Genomic DNA, 10,407 nt, shown 5'->3' with positions numbered 1-10,407 from the left:
AGGTAAAAAGGAAATTTATTATATTTGCAAAAGGACGTTCGTTTGCCCTTGACGAACAAGCTTAACAATGTCAAATTAGCTGGACCACATTTATATCTAGTCATTCAGAGAGACTCTGGAAACATTTTTAGGACATTTCGACTTTTCCAAAAAAAGAAAAAAGGGGGGAGTACTTTACCAAGGCGTTAAATATAGTTTTATATTAAACCCCTTGATAAATGGTAATTCATTGATATGCAGAATTGCTTGTCCAATAATTTAAAGATTCAAAGTCTATCTTAGCAGTCTCCTTGCATAATTTAATTGTTTATCAACAAATACAAATTGATATCGAATTGTTATATGTATTTCATTATATCTGAATATCAATGTGACAATAAACGATGTATTGGGTAATTTGATGTCACAATTGACAAGTGGTGGACAACCCCTGGTGACATTGCACAGTCTTATATCACCGCTGAATGTCTAACTTATCAAAATAATGTTTACCATGTCTAACCTAAAACTTCAAATATAACAATCATTTCATTTCTTTTCAGTCATAATCATCAAAACATTAAGGGAAAATGACCATGCTTATTGTTAAAAAAAAAGCAACAAAGGATTAAGTCTACCAAAAAACAATATTTTTAGTCAACTTGACCTCATTTGAGTATAATTCCAATTTATCTTGTAATGTACATGTATCTAAAATAGGATTAGACGGTATTTCTATTTGCAGAATACATCATATTTTGGTTTTCGCAAGAATTTATTCTTGTGAAACTTTTGTTGTACATAAAGCAACCCTTACTTTACAATGGTTTAACTTAGACCCGTCATATACCCCCTAAAATTATTTTTTTTAAATGTATGACATAGTACGTGTTTCATTTGATTTTTCGCAAAATTATTTATAACACCTTACCTTGCTCGGGGAGTTTTTTTATTCTCCCCCCCCCCCACGACACGAACTTGTTTAAAGCAGTCGAACAGATGGTCCCTTGTTGGGGTTTCACAATTTGCTACTGCAGAAAGTTTTTTGGGGATGGCTTCAAGCAGAAACCTGTAAATTAATTACAGGATGTATTGCTTTTTAAGCTATAGCTTTGCTATTCATTAATGTTATATAATATAAATTCAGATGTTTTATTATAGCCTGAACTCCGCTGACTTGTCCCGAGTTTGCACTATATAAGTCTTGCAAAAACTAGGTATAAGTGTGCTCTGAATTTTACTAGATCATTGGGCGAAGGAAAAACATTTTTAAGGTAGTGTGGGATCTCAGCGCGATAACTATTTACCACCACGGATTGAAAACCAAAGAAATATATTTTATGGCCTTTTAAACAACTTTTACAATACATTTATGATGTCCTACAGTGTATAATTTCTCGTCCTTGTCGTCCTCAGGTAATCTGACATAAGTTGACAGCGTGACTTCTGACGTTGACATATAATGTTTTACTTACAGGTTTGGTGCAAATTAATTTTGATTTATCCTTGTTTGACCGACTAATTGGTCTACCGATTATGTAATCACAGTTACATGACAATTTTATTTCAATACATACACTGTTTGAACGATCTTATTTGAATGAGGTGCGTAGATGCTCAGGTTTGTGACCATGGTAACTACATCGATCTTTTCAAAAACAGTCAGAAAGAACTTTAAAAAAAATCTTACACCTGAAACCAATCTGACAAATAAACTTGACCGGGCTCTGTACATTAGATGCGTTGTTATACAACACAATTAAAACAATAAACTTAAAACATAAAGAATCTAAAACCGGGAGTCATATGGAGTTTCTGTTTTCGTTGGCTGTAACTGACTATGCCAATGTTTCTATTTATACAAGATCAAAAAGAGCAAAAAAATGCATATACACATGTAATAACCTGTTTTGTGAAATGAATGTCTTCTAAGCGTCCAGCTTTATCTTTAAAGTGTTATCTGTTATAGGAGAATTGTAAGATTCTTATAGTCTTATAGTCTGTGGTCACAAAGGAAGATTGAAAGGTATTGTCAATTTCGACATAAAACTTTATTATTTATTTTTCAGTGCATTATAATCCTGAATTCACATTTTGAATAAAGCGAAGATTTTATTGTAAAAATGATTGGAGGTCAGACTATATGGTTCTGCTTTACATGAAACACGGAATCTGCTGAATGTATACATATTATGAATTTATACATAAGTCACGAATGATTCACCATATGTAATTCATATAATTTTGGAATTGTGACCCGTGGTTGATGATGATGATGATGGTGGTTTTTTACGGTCTTGACTATCCTTACGGATCTCACACGACCGGCCCTTACGGGGATTTTGTTAGTAGATGCTTGTAAGTAGTTGGGGGTAGCCGAACCCAGCCTTCGGGATACATGACCGAAGAACTCATTCAGAGTGTGTCCTACTAGCGGCTGGGCTGCTCTGTTGACGTTCTGGCCTACTCCAAGACCCTACATGGGTCCGAGAGCGTTTCCCCACTATGTTTAAGAGTATGTCAACATGGTTGATATGCTATATATATATATATCTTCATGATTATGCTCAGACAATGGTCCCATCGAACAAACCTACATGTCAATTTAAGAAATAAATCGCGGAAACTCTATTTTATCGATATCTTACCACGGGGTGGCCATTTATGTCGGATTTTTTTTTTATAACGACATTTATGGCCATGCAGCCCGTGGTAAAACACTGATAAAATGGATTTCCGTGATTTATTTCGATTCTAATAGGACTAGTATCTTAATAGTTTTGAATAGACACAGCCTATGTGTTGCACGAAATGTTGGTCATATGTTTATTACTTTTTTTACCATTGCTGGGGCAATGTAATAACAGTGAAAACGAAATTTAAATTATAGGGCGACTTCAAGTATCCAAGACTGGGATGGGAGACTAGCAATTTTTTAAAACATATCCAATGGTCCTAGCTGAAAATGAATATTCTGGCTTACACCTACTGAAAATAAATTAAATTTTGGCCACCATTCCAGACTCTAAAGTAAAATGAAATAAAAATAAATAGCCTTGTCTTAAATTGAATAAATTTTCTGACATGCAAATCCCCAAAAAGTATTAAGTGCCAACAAATTTTGTAAGGTTGCTAAAATTCTTATGGTAATCACCCTATTTTTGCTGCCTTTTAGTAGTAAAGAAGTTTCGGTGCGCTAGTTTAAGATATGATTCTAACGGCGACTTGTACTTAAACCTGACTTTCATTATAATTGCGGTCTCAGCAGTAGGACTTTTACCAACCCTGACATGTAAAAGAACCACTAGAGATCTAGCCTAAATGCTTTACTTTTTTTGTTTTATAACAAAACTGCTTACATCAAGTTTAGAAAATGCAACAAAATTTCCCCTGGATATTTAAAATTTTGGATATGCAAAACATATGTAGTACTATCGCTAAGTTTTTGAGATGATCATCTGTTTTATGTGTGTGAAGGGTGGTCTCTGTAATTAGAAGCTATTTGGAGTGGACCACAGAAAATAATGCTGAAACAATGGACGTTTTTTATTAATAAGGATTGTTTATAATCAAAATACAAAATGTCAGATCGGCAATATTCCTAATTAAAATCGATCGTATGACATTTTAAACAATAGACTATGAGACTCTTCTATTCAATTTTTCACCAAATTATTGATACAACATGTACTAGTAACCTGTAGCAATCTTGAATACCATGAAAGACTGTGTGTAATCGTCTTAATGACTGTTGTTGAATTAATTCCAAGCAAAAGGTGCATGGGGTCTTACCACCAGAACACCCCGGTCGGATCCGCCAATGGAGGCTCACCTGTTCCAAAACGTACGTCTACCAACTTGTGGAATGGAATGTACAAACACAAAGTCAGATTGGCATTTCCAATGTATCAAAGTTATAAGTGGAGAAATAGTAAGACCCTGTCATCTAAAGGGTATATTCCTCAATTTCATCATTTCAACCATTTTTGGTGTGCATATGAACTCTGCAAACAGCGTTTTAAAAGTAATTGCATTGATTTTATAAATGTACAAGTTAGTACGTCTGTGTTGAAAAGTGCAGGAGATTTACATGATTCAAGTAAAAGTGTTAATGTATTCATGTTCTGCCTTGTCTTTCTCGATTCGTCTGTAGAAGTTAGACTGAGTAGTTTACTGGCGATTGTTATTTATTTATCACAAGTCATTAGTTTAGTCCTATATGACATAAGATATAATAAACATAAGAGTACAGTAGATTTGATAGAACGACTTACTAAAAGTTTATGACTTGTAATATCCTGGTCGTGTAAATAAATTTACATACAGTACTCGGAGTCACATAGCTTTTAAATTGTAAAATGAACAAGCACACACCCAGAAAACGGAAGAAGACACAAATTAGTGTAATCCTTAGCTTATAAATTTGATACTTGGCCTTTGACAATTCAAGAGTGGCGGATCCAGAAATTTAAAAAGGGGGTGTCCAGGCTATTATTTGCTCATTTGTCCCATATATTTACAGGAACTTAACAACATTTATTAACAAAAGGGGATCTCAGGGTCCCCAATAGATCCGCCACTGTATGCTAAGGTATTATATACCGTTCCAACATTACATCAACATAATATTTTGAAACAGGTGAGTATTCATGGACAGCCCCGGTGGTGGGGGGGGGGGGTCCGCCGGTTAGACCCCACCTTTTGTTTTAAAATTTCGAAAAAGTCATTTTGGCATTTTTTCTTGACTAATTACCAGTACACACACAACCTTTTATGGTATTATGGTATTCAAGATTTCTATACAGGTTTTTGAAGAACAGTTAAATTAAAAAGTAGAGCCTCAAATTTAATTGTTTAAAATACCGTACGATCAATTTTAATTAGGAATATTGCAGATCTGACATTTAGTAACTGACATTTATCAATAACAACGTCTATCATTTCGGTATTATTTTCTGTGGTCCATTCCAAGTAGTTTCTAATAAAAAAGAACACCACCTTACATATAAAAAAACAGTTTGCTATTTCAACAACACCGCGATGGCACAACAAAGGCATTATGATTACGTGTTTTACATTATACAAAATATATATTAGATGAAAATTCCATCGCATTTTCTAAGTCGAATTTGAAGTACAGTTTTGTTATAAAACAAAAAATAACGAAAAACCTTTAGACTGATATACTAGCGGTTCTTTTACATGTCATGATTGGTAATTGTCACATTACTAAGACAACGCCATCTCGCACAGGTATAACTGCCCGTTGCGACTTATTCAGTATAAAAGGTCCAATGCAATAACCAAATATTCCACTAGAGTAAGCAATTTATAAAAAAAAAGGATGTATAAAGCTATCATCAGCTCATTTCCCCCGAATTTTGCGCAAAATGATCAAAATTTTCCCTAAAAAATGGGGTTCCAAAACCTGGAATCCTCCTACTGAATATTCCACTGTTTGGGTTCTGTTTTCTTTGTATCAGGAACAAAATGTCATTTGATTTTTTTTTAAATAATGCAATCGCGTTGTTTCAGTTTTAGTCGCGACATTGAGTCTTTTAGTCTTGAATGGCCCTTTCGTAGGCAAGTTTTAATTTCATTGGTACGTCCCTAGTGCAACACTTTTTACATCATATATTTCTCATTGTACAATGTAACTTATTCGCTTTACTTTGTAAACTTACCATACAATATTCAGATGTTGACGGTTTGAAGTTCATTAGGTATTTCAACACACGTATGGTATTTAAAATTATACAATGACACTTTGTACGGTAAGGCACATTATAGAGTTTACACGGTAATGGTTTTCAAAACATTTTATATAAATATTTACAAATCTTAACCACATTTTAATACCACAAAAACCTATATTACATCACATTCAAAATAAAAGCAAGAACTTGCACCCAAAAGTAATAAGTGCATACTAATGTTCAAATATGAGCAAAAATATTCCAATAACTGTTATGTGATTTACAACCTTTCTTTTCTAATAAAATCGGAAACTTATTGGTTATGTGTGTAAAAAAAAAACCCATAAAATGTTTTTTTCCTAAGATTATAGCTTTATTTGTGGATATTTGGAGATGCAAAATATATAGAACATCCGTAAGTATTATTTGTTATTACAGGAAACCTTCTAGCAAATTAAAACAGACAGGATCTAGGAAAGGAGAGATCGAAGCAGTACACGAAAGCGGAAATTACATTATGTACATGTAGCTAGGTTAACATGTATGTATAAGCAAGAGGCATCTTATCACTGATTCATATGCCACTTCAAAGTGACCTTTTATGATCAATAAAATATTCAACCCATTGAGTCATTTTTTTGTATGAATTAGCATTTTTAACTTTGCTTGCTTGGCACATTGTCGATGCGCAATTTAATACCATTTATTTTATATTAAAACGCTACTATGGGAAAAATGACCGACTATAGCTGCCCCCCTTTTTTTGTTCGATTAGAATCTCTTTTATTTCTTGATTCACCACATACTAGTACTGCAAACTGATCTGCTCAAATGATGTTTAAATTTATTCAAATGTGATAACTATAGTAATGTATTATATCCATTTCACATCTGAACGCTTAGGTACGACTCGGTTGACCTTTTCAGCATTGCAGCATGTATTTCAATTTGATTGTTAATATTCACGTCTTTAAATCAACGATCATCGAAAAACTTAACCTTACAGTTTATCTGAAAGGACCAGGTTGTTTATATGGTACAAAATGTTAAAAGGGAGATCACGCAAAGCTAATTTTGGTCCTCTACGAGATCAGAATGGGAGTGTGGATCGTATGAATTTGATATAAGTCATTAAGGTATCAAATGGCTGCTCCTATAATTATGTATATTTATAATTTGATAGATTTTTTTTGTTGTAGATGAAACGAAGCAGTCACACCGACACAACCCCCTTTCTACAATCAGTGAATACTTGCCTTTCGAAGGCACCAAAGTTGGACCCCGGTTTTCAGTGAGACCGGAGCTGATCGTTTCTGTATTCATTGTTTTGTATTATTCTGTTTATCTTTGTCTTGGATGACTTACTAAGTCTATAGATTCACCCATAATTTTGTACTTCGAATCGGTATATCTTTTTCTTTTTAAACTTTTTGTAGACGGACCCAAGGCGTTCTGAGTGGCCCGATTATTTTTTAATGTTATGTTTTTTATGTTTAAACTAAGAAAACACACACAGCAGTAAAGGTTTGTATACAAAGGCCCCCCTCAGGTTTATCTTTATTTGCATAGAATGTCAGTATTGATTTGTCTTTACGTGTATCTAATATTTGTCAAACAATCACTTTAAAACACGATCGTGTAGAAAATTCCATTTACAAACAGCGCTTAACGTTTATATCTAGCAGGAACTATATAATAACAGTAATATAAAGTCCCTGTATCTAGAGATGAAATTTTTAAAAATCGCCTTCGACACCGAATAGCTGAAGTGTCGTTTTTGATCAAGTCGTATTATACACTGAAAATGAAAAAAATATAATCATTCAAACGCACTTGTATTGACAAATAATACTTCAGTAAGTTAGAAATAGATGGGTTAACATAGGTAAATATTTCCACAATACAATTAAACAATTTGATTTATGAAACATTAAAAACTTTTAAACAGATATGTAAACTCTACACCCATTCAAGAGAGCACACTGTGTGCATGATACGAGTTTCTTTGACTATTCGATCATTTATAAACGTTCAGTTCCCTCCCCTTGCAAACGCAGTGACACAGAAAACGACCACGAAAAGATTATGTCATAGATATTAAGCATGTATACATATGTACTCGTAGTGCCATGCACGAATTTAAAGGCATATTTAAAAATTAAAGTCGCATGTTAAACTTGAAGGGAAACACAATAAACGACACATGATATAGTTCTGAAAAAAAAAAACCGTCTGTATTGGGATTTGTTGTAGCGACAGACCCCCCGCCGTGACAAATCCAAACCATTCATATTGACAAGAGTGCATATACATGTATGCAGCAACCCGATAAAATAAACGTTCTACAAATACAGTTTCGAAATGTAGGATTTCAATTAGAAGGGAACAATACACAATTTCCTTTTTTTTCTAACTTCAGTCATAAGTTCTTGGTGTGACTCGATCTGGAATCGAACCCAGCACCCGCACTCTGGGCGAGCATGAAACCGCGGGATCACAGAGGCCATGGAGCACGCGCCACTACGTACAAAACGCCATGGAGTTTCCCTTCTTCGACCGTTCATGATTTCTGTGCAAAAATAAAATCACAGTGTAAAAAGCTTTAATTTGATTCTTTTTGATTTAAAAAAAAATTAAAAAAGTAAAGAACAATGGGTTTAATATGCACTATAAATGAATAAAATTTGAGGTAAACTATGATGATATTTATCAGAACATACTTGTTAGATCTGCTTACCATAGCAACCAAAATTCTTAATTTCTTAATTAAATTAATTAATTAAATTAATTAAATTCTTAATTTTTGACATTTTGAAATATACGAAAGAGTAATCATGGGAACCAAGGTTATAGCGGTAATCAAAAGAATGTAATCCAGGGACAAAGATCAGACATGGAAAACAGACACACACAACAAAGAACATAAAGTAACTAAAATCATACATACAAAGTAACAAAAGTAAATGAGCAACTCGGACTCCACTAAAAACTGGGAGCATGGATCAGGTGCACCTCTGCTTTTCTAGAAACACCCGCCGAGTTGCTCATAACAAGTCAAGTCCGGGGTAGACAAGCGAGGAAAGGCAAACCATGACCCGTTGAATAAATCAGTTTTCATGGTGCTGATGGATACATAATAACGATCCACGAGTTCATGATGACGACCATAAAACTTCTGTAGTGATGACTTCAATCTTATAACAACATAACCCTGTTCCAGAAGCCTATTTGTTAGACTTCTAGCGTGATATTAGGCTATGTTCATACCCGTTTTGCCAGCACTAGAAAGAAGATATTATCCAAATGTATGCATGGATGTGTGGCAAGATCTCCCCATTGAAACATATCAAATATAAAAACATGTTACCAATATCTTTATTTTATGCTCATCTGGACCCAAAATCACTACCTATAAAGACATTTCTTCTTCTTGACGATTTTCATATTAATATTGTCAAGCTCATAACATTTTTGTCTTTCGACCTAGACTTTTAATATTTGGTATGCTGGTATATCCTCTCAGGGCAGAGTGTTGCGTACCAGAGTAGGTGACCATTGACCTTGACCTTTAACCTCAAGGTCAAATCACACGCACATTTTGGCCTAATACGATACATAATTTTGTCTGTGCCAATACTTTTAGATCTTTTTACTTTGATATCTTATCTTTGGCATTTAAGTATATCACACCAAGGCAGAGAGTAATGTTTTAGGTAGATGACCTTTGACCTTAACCCCAAGGTCAAATAACAAAAATTTTGGCAAAATACCATACAAAACTTTGTCTCGGCCATGTTTTTTTTCGTCTTTTTACCCAGATATCTGGTATTTGGTATGTATGTAAATCACATTAAGATAGAGTGTAATGTTCTAGATAGGATGATTTTTTTACCTTGACCTTTGATTCCAAGGTCAAATGACATACAAAAGTTTGGCAAAATACCATACAAAATTTTGTCTGGGCCATATTTTTTGTCTTTTTACTTAGACACCTGATACTTGGTATGGGGTTATATCTCCTCAAGTCGGGGCGTACTCGAGGAGTGGTTGACATTTAAACTTGACCTTTGACCTCATAGTCAAATAACATACTAAATTTTGACGCTTTTCATACAAAATTTTTCCAGAGCATATCATTTGTTTTGTCTTTTGACGTAGACTTCTAATATTTGGCATGTTGGTATCCTCTCAGGGTGGAGTGTCACGTACCAGAGTAGCTCAACCTGTAACCTCAAGGTCAATCAAAATACAAACTTTGGCAAAGTACCACCCAAAGTTTTGTCTTCGCCACAACATTTTTTGTCTTTTTATTTAGATATCTGACATTAAGTATGTGACTATTTCACGCTAAGGCGGAGCGTCTTGTACCAATGTGCGTGACTTTTGAACTTGACCTTTGACCTTATGGTCAAATGACATACAAAATTTCGGCTTAAGTTAATGACTCATTTCATGCAATATTTCATCTCGTAGTATGTCATAAATGTAAAGAATCACTCGCCCTTTATCACCCGATTGTGCTTAATGCCAAGTAGCAGGGTTAATAATCATTTAAACATCATTCTGTTATGGACAATGTGTTCTCTAAATTTTAAAGGAGGAGACCTCTAATGAACTCCAGTAATTATACCCGACGCAAAGAAGTTGCACTCCGATGATTTTTATTTTAGATTAATTAAAACTTCAAGAAATTATAGTCTGGAGTTTGAAAAAAATTTTAATTTTATTTTCA

At 34.0% G+C, this 10,407-nt stretch overlaps 1 long non-coding RNA gene across 1 annotated transcript; it reads left to right on the top strand.

Annotated features, from left to right (window-relative positions):
• The first annotated feature begins 1,974 nt into the window (after positions 1-1,974).
• LOC148616634 (uncharacterized) lies at positions 1,975-6,960 on the top strand. Its single transcript, XR_015922244.1, has 3 exons — positions 1,975-2,005; positions 6,114-6,216; positions 6,875-6,960. It is a non-coding gene; the product is annotated as an uncharacterized LOC148616634 (long non-coding RNA).
• The last annotated feature ends 3,447 nt before the right edge of the window (positions 6,961-10,407 follow it).

The sequence above is a fragment of the Perna viridis genome, chromosome 5 (assembly GCF_037379345.1).
Source record: "Perna viridis isolate PV_CMFRI_1.1 ecotype Kerala chromosome 5, ASM3737934v1, whole genome shotgun sequence".
In the NCBI taxonomy this organism is placed as follows: Eukaryota; Metazoa; Mollusca; class Bivalvia; order Mytilida; family Mytilidae; genus Perna; species Perna viridis.
Note: the sequence above shows the minus strand (reverse complement) of the source record. Positions and strands in the feature narration are given on the sequence as shown.